Below are 13053 nucleotides of genomic sequence, written 5' to 3' on the forward strand. Positions count from 1 at the left end.
CCCCCCGGTCCTGCCTTAACATGGCGGCTCGCGTGGCCTCGAATGGCAGCGGCCGAGGCGCGTCCCGAAAGGGCGTCGGGCGGTTCCAGCGCCCAGGCGGGGGTTGGCGCGCTGAGCCCTGGTCGCTGCTGAGGGGAGCCCGGCCTCTCCTCTGGAAAGACCCGGGCGGCGGTTACTCCAAAGCCGCCCCCGGCAGGCGGTGTCTGCCGGCGGCTTCCCGCCCCGAGGTGGGCCGCTGCTGTGGTGTTTCCCAGGACATGGACATTATTTAAGGTTAGGGCAGAGGGGGGAAACCAATTAATTTCCTAAATGTGGGTCAGCTTTTTCTTCATCCCGTCAGCTTGACCTATATAATTTCTGAATATGTTAAGAAAGGTCTCCTTAGAGCTTTTTACCCATTTCAGTAAACAACGTGCTCCGGGATGCAGCCAAGCAGTCAATTAAAAGACGAATGGGTTGACTGATACCTCGGTGCAGACAGCAAATGTAACTAGGGGGTTAATATACAACCAGGGAGTTGTTACAAAGCTGAGCGAATTGGGTCACAAATGAAAAGGTTTGGCAGGTTTAACAAAGACACTGACAGACATCTGTGTCCCCAAACGCCCTATGCGTGTGGCCTCCTTATTTGTTTAGGCTCGGGCGATGGGGAGCTGTAAGAGAGCAGGGAAAAGGATTTTTGTGTGGAGGGCTGCGTTGCACAGGCAGAAGCCTGGGTGAGGCGATGCCCTGCCACAGACTGATCCCTGCCTAGCCGTAAGCATTAAAATAGTTACCCCAAAATACCGAGCTATGAAAGGGATACATCCTGGTTGTTGCTTGCTTCAGCTGGAATGGATCTCTTCAGGTTCAGCACGTCTTTGTCTGGCTTTCGTTTTCAGTAATTTCCCAAGGATTTAAAGGTTAGTCATCATTTTCACAAAGATAATGAGTATCCTTTTCAGCCAGATGAAATGTGTAGATCAGCAGGTACAGTGTACATCACAATAGGCAGGTATTTCCATAAATTAAACAAAATATTTTTGATGTGTACATCACATATGGCCACTCATCCTTGTATTGTTCTATATTCTTAGCAGAATGAAGAGTAACCCTCTATTTAGTGATTCTGCATCTTTAAATATAAAATAGTTTCAGGTCAGCTAGGATCGGGGTCTGTGTAGAACGGTGGGTCGTCTGAAAGTGTGAGGGATGCAATCAGCGATTTCACTGCATAATAAAGAGTACCTTGTACCACTATGGTTCTGGCTTCTGAGGAAAGCAAAGTCTCTTTCAGTCTCCAGTTACACACCAGTAAAGGGTCAGCAATCTTGTGAGGTAGAAATTATCATCGCCACTTTCAGAAGGAGAAATTGCAACAAAGAGGTGTTAAGAGGTGGGGTTAATAAATTACACATTTGGTACCTTGGATGGCATGCAGAACCAGAGCTGATGCCTAGGATCCCAAGAGAGTATGGAGGGAAAGGAAGCTTGCCAGTAGGAAACATGGGAAGGATGCTTAGAAACACTCCCTACCCCTAAATCTGGTGCAATATTTTGGGATGGTAGAGGAGTATTTCTCTTTAGCTGGGATTTATAAACCAGAACTTTTTACAGCTGCTCTATAATTGCAGGTGAAGCACTTCTGCTTTATGTAATAGGCTACCATTTAGTCAGGTAGTAGGAAACATGTATCCTCTTCAACTGCAACCTCAAGGGAGTTGAAATCCATACTGTCCATTTGCCAGGAGAGTATCTTTATGACCAAATTCACAGGCTTTTCCTATTAAGGCTGAGACACAGTACAGCCACAAATTCAAGCTGATTGGGCCAGACAAAGCACAGTTAAGATGTTAATGCAGAGGAGGGAAAACCTAGTTTCTGCCCTCAACAGCATTGTACAGTCACTGGATATATTACATATGGTCAATTCACTGGATATATTACACGTGATCAATACGCTTCTGTTTTACCTATAATTTGGGGAGTCATCAGAAGCAAAATTTAAGTGTTGCTTCTGAGCAGACCAGGGATTGTTTGTATCATACTTTAGATATCTGTACCTTTCTTTGGCCTAACTACTTCACTGGATCTGGCCAGAGGTCATTTCAGACAGGAGATCATAACTCTGAATTCTTGTTTGCCTGTTCTCTGCTTTCACCAATGACCAGATTTAGTCAATTTATCTTTCTCTTAAACACAAAGACTTCTATTCCTCATTTCACATGAGTTCTGTGGAACATGTTTCATGCTTAAATACTTAATTAAAAGACTTGACAACTCTGGCGTACCTCTTGGGGGGTAGGAGGGTACAAATGTAACAAAGACAGCTTCCCAGGTCATCTAAAATGAAAACTGCATTTTTGTAGTTTACATTCCAGTACTTTGTTTTGTGTTTCTTTCAGGAGCAATGAAATTGTGATGTTAACTTACAGCTTCCTGCAGGTGTTTGTCAGGCATCTTTAATCTAAAGAAAGAACCGCAGAGAAGAACTGTGTATTTACTAGACTATTAACACAAGAACAACGCTTTATAACTGGCTACTTCACCCTTGCCCTGAACTTCCTGTGCAGAGCTTACTGTGATTGATTTTACAGGTAGGTTTTCTATATAATATTAAATTATATCGGTCTATTGGCTGGTCACCCAGGCAGGCCACATAAAGAGACCCAGACAATGTTGTTTTGTTCGACACAGAGTTTTACTAGGTTTTATAAATCAACCTTCTGTTTTCAGAAGTGCGTGTGGAGAATTTTAGGGCTATCACTACTGTTTGACAGAACCCTTGATTTCTGGTACCATATTCTAAGAATCTTTTCATCCTGCTTTCAGATAGAGGACTCTGACAGTTAGCTTACTATGTGGCTAAGACCTTGGTCTTGCAAACAAATGTGTGAGTAAAGTAGTTGCAGCATCAGGGCTTAAATTAGTTAGCATTCCACTTTGATTTCCATTGTAATTTGTACCATAAATTGTTCTCTCCTTCTGGAAGCTCCATCTAGGTTGAAGTCATTTAAGTGCACCAAAACCAGGAAGTAGTTTTGCCAGTTGTGCTTCTGTAGTTTTGCTGTAAAGAGGACCCTATGTTTGCGAAATGAATTGGAATTTTTTTGTATATTTTGTCAAAGATTTGCTATTTAAGTTTGTTCTCTTTGATATATTTATTCTATAGTCTAGTGACTACATAGGACACGCAGGTTGTTCAAGAAGCTGTAGCTGTATGCTGTAACCAGTAGTCTTTGGGGTCAGCCTGTGTGCTCTCCTGATCATGGGATTTTTGCATTCTTGGCTGGAAGTGGTTAGCTGAAATAAGTAGAAACAGCACATACCTTAGCAGTGTAGATAACTCTAAAAGAAAATAGGCAACATGGGTTTTATTCCTTTTAGGATAAGGAGAGAAAAACCCAGCTTTTCCTCTTCCAACAGGGGTAGCTTAATTAGTAGTCATTTATTCCTAAAAGGTTGCCAGCTCAAAATATTTCCCTGTCCAACTATCTAGACTCTGATTTTGCTAGGTGAGGGTCAGTTAAATTCAACTCATGCTGAATTGAACTGTATGGTTAGGCAAGGCCATGAAAGAAGTATTTACAATAGTCTGGTGCCTGGAAAAGACCCCCTCTGGAGTACCAGGGGCAAGTTGTGATTCTGAGTGACTTGTGGAGACCTTGGAAGGAGCTGCCAATCATTGTTAAAAACTGTTAGCTAAGCCTGGGGAAGCCTGCATTTATTGCTGGATGTTCACTAAAAAAAACTTGGAGGAAGTTGTAGACCTTTATGTTGAATGGGGTGAAGTTAATTAACTGCAAGTTTCCAGACCAGTGGCTAAGAAAAGAGGTCATTTATGATATTTATGGTATTCCCTAGAGTAGAAGCTGGAAGGAATGAGAGTGTAATCTACCATCTCTGACCTGCACCCTCAACTGGGCAGTAGTTTACATTTCAGCACTCTGCCTCAAGGAAGGCTCAGTACATTGTTACGGTTTTAGCCCTTGGTTTATCTCGTCTTAGGTTTGGGTGTTTTTTCCCCTCACAGGAGAGAGAATGGTTAGGTTGAAACCTTTTTCTTGCTTTCCAACAGAACTTGTCTTTTTGATTCATGGTACTTCAAGTTTGTACAGTATTTTGCTTACGTCAGGATAGGGAAGTACACTTTGGGGTTTAGGAGATTTAATTTTAGAGAGTTCCTTATTTCGTCCTTGTTCTCACTTGCAGAGAAGGCTCCTGCTCACAGATAGTGGGCCTGGCTGTATACCACTGGCCATCTAATATTACTGATGGTATTTCTGACTTGACTTTGTTTTGCCTGTGGAGTAAGCATGGCATCCACAGGTGTCTGAGAATAAGCATTGAGCATCTACAGCCTGCAGTCTTTAATCTTAAAATTCCCGGAGAGATAAGCCATTAGCTACATGCAAGGCCTCCTTTAGATGAAAACTATCTGTATTGGGTTTATGTGGCAACATTTTGGTAGCGAGGAGGTTACAGGGATGGCTTCTGTGAGAAGCTGCTAGAAGCTTCCCCTGTGTCTGACAGAGCCAATGCCAGCCAACTCCAAGATGCACTCACCGCTGGCCGAGGCGGAGCCCATCAGCGACGGTGGTAGTGCCTCTGGGATAACAGATTTAAGAAGGGGAAAAAACCCCCAAAACTGCACAACGAAAACTGCAGCCAAAGAGAGGAGTGAGAATATGTGAGAGGAACAACCCTGCAGACCCCCAGGTCAGTGAAGAAGGAGGGGAAGGAGGTGGTCCAGATGCTGGAGCAGAGATTCCCTTGCAGCCCGTGGGGAAGACCATGGTGAGGCAGGCTGTCCCCCTGCAGCCCATGATAGTCCACGGTGGAGCAGATCTCCACCTGCAGCCTGGGGAGGACCCCATGCCGGAGCAGGTGGGTGCTCAAAGGAGGCTGTGACCCCATGGGAAGCCCACACTGGAGCAGGCTCCTGGCAGGACCTGTGGCCCCGTGGAGAGAGGAGCCCACGCTGGAGCAGGTTTTCTGGCAGGACTTGTGACCCCACGGGGGACCCACGCTGGAGCAGTCTGTGCCTGAAGGACTGCACCCCATGGAAGGGACCTGTGCTGGAGCAGTTTGTGAGTAACTGCAGTCCGTGGAAAGGACCCACGTTGGAGAAGTTCATGGAGGACTGTCTCCCATGGAAAGGATCCCACACTGGAGCAGGGGAAGAGCGAGGAGTCCTGCCCCTGAGGACGAAGGAGCAGCAGAGACAACGTGTGACAAACTGATCACAACCCCATTCCCCGTCCCCCTGCACCACTGGGTGGGAGGAGGTAGAGAAAATCAGGAGTAAAGTTAAGCCCAGGAAGAAGGGAAGGGTGGGGGGAAGGTGTTTTAAGAATTGATTTTATTTCTCATTATCCTACTCTGATTTGATTGGTAATAAATGAAACTAATTTCCCCAAGTCAAGCCTCTTTCGCCCGTGACGGTATAGCTGAGTGATCTCTCCGTGTCCTTATCTTGACCCATGAGCTTTTCATTATATTTTCTCTCCCCTGTCCAGCTGAGGAGGGGAGTGATAGAGTGGCTTTGGTGGGCACCTGGCATCCAGCCAGGGTCAACCCACCACACTGGTACTCCCTCTATCAGTGATTTATTTATAGATCTCTTGTGTGTTGTTCATGCAGTAGAAATCCTTTATGTTCCATCCATGGTTGTGTTCCCCAGAACAGAAGAAATTCCTGGAAGTATTTCCTAAAAATAGAGACATAAGAAATAAATTATATCAAATGTTATAAATACCCTCTATATGGAAGTTGGAGAATATTTGTGAAATTGAATTTACTGTTGTAAACAGAGACCAACCACTCTTCAAAGAATGTAGTCCTCTGTCTCTACCAGCATAGCATGTTGAACCTCCTGGGGAACTGCAGCCAGCTTGGCAGAGAGGAAAAAGTAAAAAATCTAGTAAGTTGCTACACATTTTTTTAAACACACATGTCTGGATATAAGAGGAAGACCCTTTTAATGGTCTGAGAGGAATTATGCAGCATAAACAGAATCCTTATTAGGCAGGAGAGAAGCCACATAGAGCTCAACCCATAGCGTAAATCCATAGGAAACCAGGTTTCATTGTTTCCATTCTTGATAAAACAGCTTGCTTGTTTGCTCTTTTCAGTAATCTCCCACCTCCTACTTCTTCAAAAACAAAGTAGTCTCCTTGAAACTGCCTGACATTTTGTATGGTATTCTTATATTTCTAGTAGAAATAGCAAGAAGCATTCACTCTGGGAAAAAAAAAATCCAGCTTGGGTTGTTATGGGATGATATAAATTTACTATGTTAATCTGTTATTTTGACATAGATACTCACCTGCAAATTTCAAATTTCAACTGAATTCTGCTGTATGTGTTAGATGTCAATGGAATAATATGTAACTGAGGAAGAACTTCATTGCAATGGAGAATAAATTTGATGGTATTGCTAAATTTTTCAATTGCCGATTTTTAAGGTGTAGCAATTTTGTCAAGAAAATGTCATTCTTGTGCTTGTTGGTTTACATAGGCAGGAACATAAGTGAATTTCTATACTACTTTGAGTGACAGTTGGCAGAGTGCTTGGTACAAGCTGCTATACTGGAACAAGTGCATCAGGCAGTAATTCCTGTAAGACAGTTCAATCAGAGAAACCATAGGATGAAGTGAATACAAAAATCCAAGGAAAGTGAAGCAAATTATCTCCCACTGGGGCCTAATCTTCTTAAATGCAATAGAAAAAAAATATCCAAAGTTAACAGGTGTGAATAGTTAAGAGAATACAAAGAAAAGCTAAGCCAGTCCGACAAGCTGTAGATATATATGTATTTTTAAAATGTAGTTTTCAGATTTATTTTCCTCAGAGATGCTCCTTTTTGGTTAACAACTTTTATGCGTAAAGGATGCAGTGGTAAGCCCTGCAGTATACTGGTGGACAAGTGTAAAGGTGTTCTAGGAAGGCCTTCATGTCTCTTTGGCATCCACACAGAAGAGGGCAAATATGGAGTCATCATGTAGGCTGTTAGGAGTTGCTGAATCTGGTAGCTTGAGAGAGGAAAGGCTGCTCCTGCTCCATATTCCCCCATTCAACCAGAGACTGAGCACGTATTCCCAATAGACACACATCCACACGTGGTGTATGTATATACATACACAAATGATTGGCCGTGCAGATCAACACCAATAGAAAACACAGCATAAACAGTAGCAATGGATTCATCCTGTTCCCTTCTCTGGCTGATCAGGGTGAAAGCCCTTTAATAGAAAATGTACATACTTATATATGTATATACACACACACATACAATATGGATCCATCCAGAAGCTGGCCTTAGGCACTCAGTCTATCCAGTAGCTGGCTCCTGCATTTCCTATTCTCCCCAGTTGCCGGGAGCTGGATGTACAAGCCCCTGAGGCTTGCAGCCCCACTTCAGTTGCTGTTAGTCAGACCCTCTTACGTACACACACGCATGCACGCACGCACGCACAGACAGGCACACTACGGATCCTCCAGGAGCTGGCCATAGACATTCAGTCTATACAGTAGCTGGCCCCAGGTCCTCTTGTCTCCAGTTGCCTTGTGCACAGACACACAAATGCAAATGAGTCTTTCAGTCGACCCACAGATTTCACAGTCTTTCTAGGAGCTGGCTTGGACTGCCAGACTGTTCCATCAGCTAATTTTCAGACCCTCTGGTCTTTGCAGTATCTGGCCCAGACTTGTGGCTGCTTTGATACCTGATTCCCAAGCCTCTTTATCCTACTTGCATGGCAATCTAGCTTCAGTTAATGATCATACACTGACACATGGACCCACAAAATATGCACACGCTCTGGTCTCTGTGGTTGCTGGCACCCCGGACACACAGGTCACTATGACCTGTGGTCCTCACTTCAGTTGCTGGCAATTAGACCTCCATATGCTCTAATCTCTCTTATTGCTGTCAACCCAGACACAGTGGCCCTTATGACTCCTGGTACCCTCTGCGGTTGCTGACACTTAGACACCTCACTCCCTCCAGTCTCTACAGTTGCTCCTATGACCTGTGGTCTGACTCCAGTTGCTGGCACTTAGACCTTAGGCACACAATGGCACACAGAATAGAGGGTCCCCTCACCCAAGAAAATACTTTAAAATGGAGCTTAGGAAGAAGATGGGACAGACTGTGCTGATCAGGTGCAGGGCATGGACAGATAAGAGTGATGACCAGCAACCTGTTCACATGCAACTGGCTCCTTTTATCCCTCTATTTTTCCATGCTTGTTCCTCCCCAAACCACCTTGATCCATCCTTTTCCCTACCTTTGGTTCATCCCCTGGACATCTGATAAGTCTGGTACAATCCCCAAATGCTCTTCTCTTACATCCGATAGTGAGTCCCATACCTCTGTAGGCAGTAACCTCCCTCAGTCTGTAGGGTGTTCTGGAGAGGTTTTCCATTGACTCATCTTGAGGGACTCCACACCCTGGCTGTGGGCTGATCCCCCTCCTGTGATGGCTCTGGAGAAGCTGAGGCAGGTTCTTCTGATGAGGTTATTCGGGTTCCCCTGCCTGCCACCGCTCCTCTGTGCTCCTTTGTGTGCCTGGAAACAAGCCTTTAATCACAACTGAACAGATGAGGTGAGCAGACAAGCTTTTTTTCACCCTTCACAAAGCATTTCAGGAGGCAATACAGTCCATCCCACCTCTTGCTGGGTGAAGTGACTTCAATCTTTCATAAACAGGCAAAAGGATCCAATGTGCTGCCCCACTGGCTGGATCTGCAGGTAGTACAATTCTTCACTGCCTGTCATTCAGGTTTGGTTGCAAAACTATACCAAGCCTGGTTTGCTGTGACTGCATATTTAAAATTAATTGCATTGTTTTCCCCCACATCTGTCATTTTATTGTTTGCCAGTCTGTATCATGAGTACTTCTGTAACTCTTGCCATTCAGCTTTTGTTTTCTTCTATGCTGAATAATTTAGCATCAGCAGCAAGCCTTGTCACTTTACTGTCCACTCTTCTCTATATATTTTGTGATGAAGTTGAATAAAATAGACCGTAGTGTAGATCCAGATGGACATCTGGTGATGAACTTCATCACTGTGAAAAATGTCCACTTAGCCCTACATTTTCTTTCTTGTATTTTATGCAATTATTTATCCGTAATAAGGTTATTCCATGGCAGTTTGGCTCTTCAAAAACCTTAGGTGAATGGCCTTTTCAAAGGCCTTTTGGAAACCCAAATGGACTTTGTCATTCGGATTATCTGTTTCCATTTGCTCCAACAAAATCTGGGAGATGTGTGAAACATGACTCGTTTCTTGCCAGGACCAGACACCATATTCTTGTAGTAAGTCTCCAGACATGGGTATGTCAATAGGTTGATTCTTGCTGGCAATGAGGAAAAGCAAATTATATACCTGGCCCCTCAGCTTCAAGAATTTAATTTCTCAGACACTTAGTGTCCCATTTGTTTTTTAGATTAGTTATTAGTTTCAAAAGATATTAAGTCTGAAGAAACGGAGAGACAGCATAACTACAAATCTAATTTCCATAAAACAGGAAGTTTCTGATTTTTCCAGTCTTACTCACATTAGTGACACTTTGAAATGATTTCAGTTAGATTTTATTATCCAGTAAGACACTTATCAGCATAATTGAAGTTGGCAGAAGGATCCATAAATTGTTTTCTTGTTCTTTTGTATATTCAGTTTGGGTTAAAGCTTTTGATCATTCAGGGTCAGCAGAGACCATTATGCACATCTACTTGTATCTGTATTATAACAGATGCCATGAAGTATTACCCACTTATTCTGTGTGAAGCCTAATACATTATGTTTGTTTGGGGGTTTATCTTGTAAAAAGCTATCCTAGTGGGATGCTGAGGAATCTACCAACACATTTCAATAAAATATTCCAGTAGGTAATTACCTTCATTTAAATTTTGCATTTTTCTTCCTGTTCAGATTTTTCTAGCTTTGGTTTTTAACCAGTGAATCTTGTTATGTCTCTGTCTGTTTAATTAAAGAAACTGGATGCTGTTCTACTAATCTGATACTAGGTGTGCTTACATTTGTGTCAATATCAAAGAAATGCCTGTATGTTTCTCTTGTTATATCTTCCCTCTCACCCTAGTTGTTAATTTAAGGGAGATCCCTGCTCTTGTTATACGAACAAACACATTTTCCCAAGAAAATTCAGTCACTGGTAGTTACTTTTCCATTCCTTCTTTTTCCACCAAGAAAAGAACAAAGGAAAGAAATTCTGCCTGCTAACTAAATTCCTCTTAGTGCCACCTGTGGTTTTGCCCAGCCACAATGAGGAAAGTCACAGAGAGTAAACAAACAGTCTCTCCTGTGCTAAAATCTATACAAACTCTGGCATGGCTGTCAATCATTTCTTGCCTGATGTGAAAAACAAAACCCTATTTCAGCATTAGCAGTTAATGGTATTGAAATTGCTGAATAGCCAATTCAGCTCAATATTACTGGGGGGAAATAAAAAGTAATTTGAGCATTCAGATGGATGAAATTCATTTTTTAAATGATAAAACCATCTTCATGGTTACCATTTGCTTTAGTTACTATTTTTTATCATGTGTTTTCTAGCTTAGCTGCATTTGTCATGTTACTGGTAATGTAGTTATGTTTAATTTCTTCTATAAACCCTTGTAGAGGGCTGTGTATAATTCTGTTTCTGTCATTACAAATTCTGATTCATCAGTTTAGATCGTTGTTTTGAAGTCTTGGTTGCTAGGAACAGTGGTTTGCCTCCTTGCCAGGAACTGAGGATTTGTTTTCTTCCCAGAAGAAAAGCTTGTTATTTACTTGTTCGTAATACGTGCTTTGTCTGCATGACTGATATTTTGATCCATTTGTAGTTTAGGTGTTTTTCAAGTAAAAATCCTTCATGAGTGAAGCAAGTGGATCAACATGAAGTGGGTAGAAATATCATAGCAAGGCAATACGTTTAACATTTAAAATTTAATAAAGGATGGATCCCTGCCTTATGACCTTGTGTCAGACATTGGCCATCATTCTGCAAGCACTTAGGTTTGTATTCAGTCTTGCCACTGTTAGTTGTCATAACAGGTCCAGCAATATCATGGCCTGTTCCTAGGGGTAGTGGAAGGCTCCTTCCTTCCAATTTCATCTGAAATACCTACTTTTGCACTAGGAAACTTTTCCCCATTTAGTATTATTCCTATTCCATAGGGGGGAAAAATCTAAAGCTGTGTTAACATGGAATTAAGTTTAATTGTTGCAAGGTACGGTTTGGAAAGTGACATCTAAAAATCACCTGAGCAATGTGGTCTCAAAAGGAGAGCTGGCTGCTCTGACTTGCTAAGCTAATGGGAGATGATGTGACAAAAGTCCTTTTTTGGTTAGGGAAATAGTGAAAGGAAGAAAACACAGTGGTGGGGGGAACAGCTAAGGCTCAGGAAGATGGGGTCTTTTCCCTCAGTCACAAGTCTCCTGACCCAGGCTTTTAAATGAAAACATCAATGCTTATATTATTTACCTGGATTGTGCTGTAGACTAGTGTTGTGCTGAAAGAATAGCAAGAATGGTTCTTTCTCTGCTTTTGTCCTGAGTTCATAACCTGAGGGCAGGGCCTTTATAGGTAGCTAGGTTGGTTGGTTGGTTTGAAGGATATAGCCTTGGGTTGCTTGGACCCGAGGCCAGAAAAACTTTGCTGTGGCTTTGCTTCCTCCTTGTTGAGTGAAAGTGGAACACTTTCCCCTCTTGGAAACTGAGTTAAAGGAACTCAGACTGGGTTTGGGCCTTTGCCTGCTCCTTGAAGGAGGCCATGAAGTTGGTTGCCCTGTGATAAAGTGTGGAGTTCATTCTGTGCTTTATGCACTCTCAGGGCCCTGGCCTCAGCCCATATCCATTCCCACAAAGCCCCACTGCACCCTGACAAGTGCAAATTTACACCAGCCTTAATTACAATGTGGCAGTCAGTACCATTTTCATGTTATTTTTCTTCTGTTGCAGGAGTCCTGAATTTGCTTCTGTTATCTCGATGAGCAGTCCTGTTCTTTTCCACCTTTATGGGAAAAAACAACTTAAGTAAGTAAGGATGATGGGACTAAGTCAGAAACAAATTGAATTAAAGAGGGTAGTTGGACCTAGTGAGAATTATCCTAATGCATTTAAAATATAAATCTTATTCTATAACTGCTTTTTGTTCATGTTATTTGATTTAAAATCTTGTTTTACATTGGGTACAATTAAAAAGCCAGTAATTACCATATATTATATCTAACATAACTATTTAAAGTTTTGGAAACAGCTCTGTCAGGCTCAGCTGGCTGGTTGCTAATGTTTTAGAAAGCAGCCTGTATGAGTATACATTGAGAGAATCTAAGTGAGAGCTAAAAAGTCCAAAGGGGATTTAAAAGCAAAAGTTCGATGACTAATACCATGATACATTTTGGAAGTTTCTCTGTTAATCTCAGTGTCCTGACCAGAATGTGGTTTTGATTATTTATGTTCTGTTTCTTTCGAATTCCCTACTATGTTTTGTATTTGACTGTTGTAGCACTTGGCACTGCCTGTCCTAATCCATTTTGGTTGTGATGCAGCAATTCACGTAGCACAACATTTTCCTCTAGAGGTGTAAACAGCATTTCACTGTGTAAGTTGGCAGAAGGGAGGACAGTTATTCCCATGGTATGCATACAGCCCATAAATGAATCCTTCTGGATGAAAGATACTCTGTAAGTGTAAGATCATTATCAAGACTGTTATAAAAACCTGAATGCTGCTTGGAGAGTCTTAAATATACTTCTGACACTCTTTCCTTGCTGGTAGTGCTAGTTTTTCTGTGCTTTTCCTGCTTTTCTTTAATCCTAATGTTTGGGGGTTTATTTAAAGAGAATAAGCTGAGAATCCTGGCTCCCACAGCTAACCATTATTCAGCACAAGCTGGTCCCAGAGCCTTTCCAGTACGTGCTATTAGCTGTTATAAAACCTGTATCAATCAAAGCCACATGCGAAGAATAGACCACTATTAAAAGTACTTTACTTCTTAAGTTTGGCATATAATTCCTCAAGGGGTGGAATGATATTTAGGCATCATGCCTAGTGAACAATGA

General features: G+C 42.4%; 1 long non-coding RNA gene across 1 annotated transcript; it reads left to right on the forward strand.

Moving 5' to 3' along the window:
- The first annotated feature begins 28 nt into the window (after nucleotides 1–28).
- On the forward strand, nucleotides 29–12016 carry LOC138688657 (uncharacterized). Its single transcript, XR_011327542.1, has 3 exons — nucleotides 29–273; nucleotides 2385–2576; nucleotides 11951–12016. It is a non-coding gene; the product is annotated as an uncharacterized lncRNA (long non-coding RNA).
- The last annotated feature ends 1037 nt before the right edge of the window (nucleotides 12017–13053 follow it).

Source organism: Haliaeetus albicilla, chromosome 13 (genome assembly GCF_947461875.1).
Source record: "Haliaeetus albicilla chromosome 13, bHalAlb1.1, whole genome shotgun sequence".
NCBI lineage: Eukaryota > Metazoa > Chordata > Aves > Accipitriformes > Accipitridae > Haliaeetus > Haliaeetus albicilla.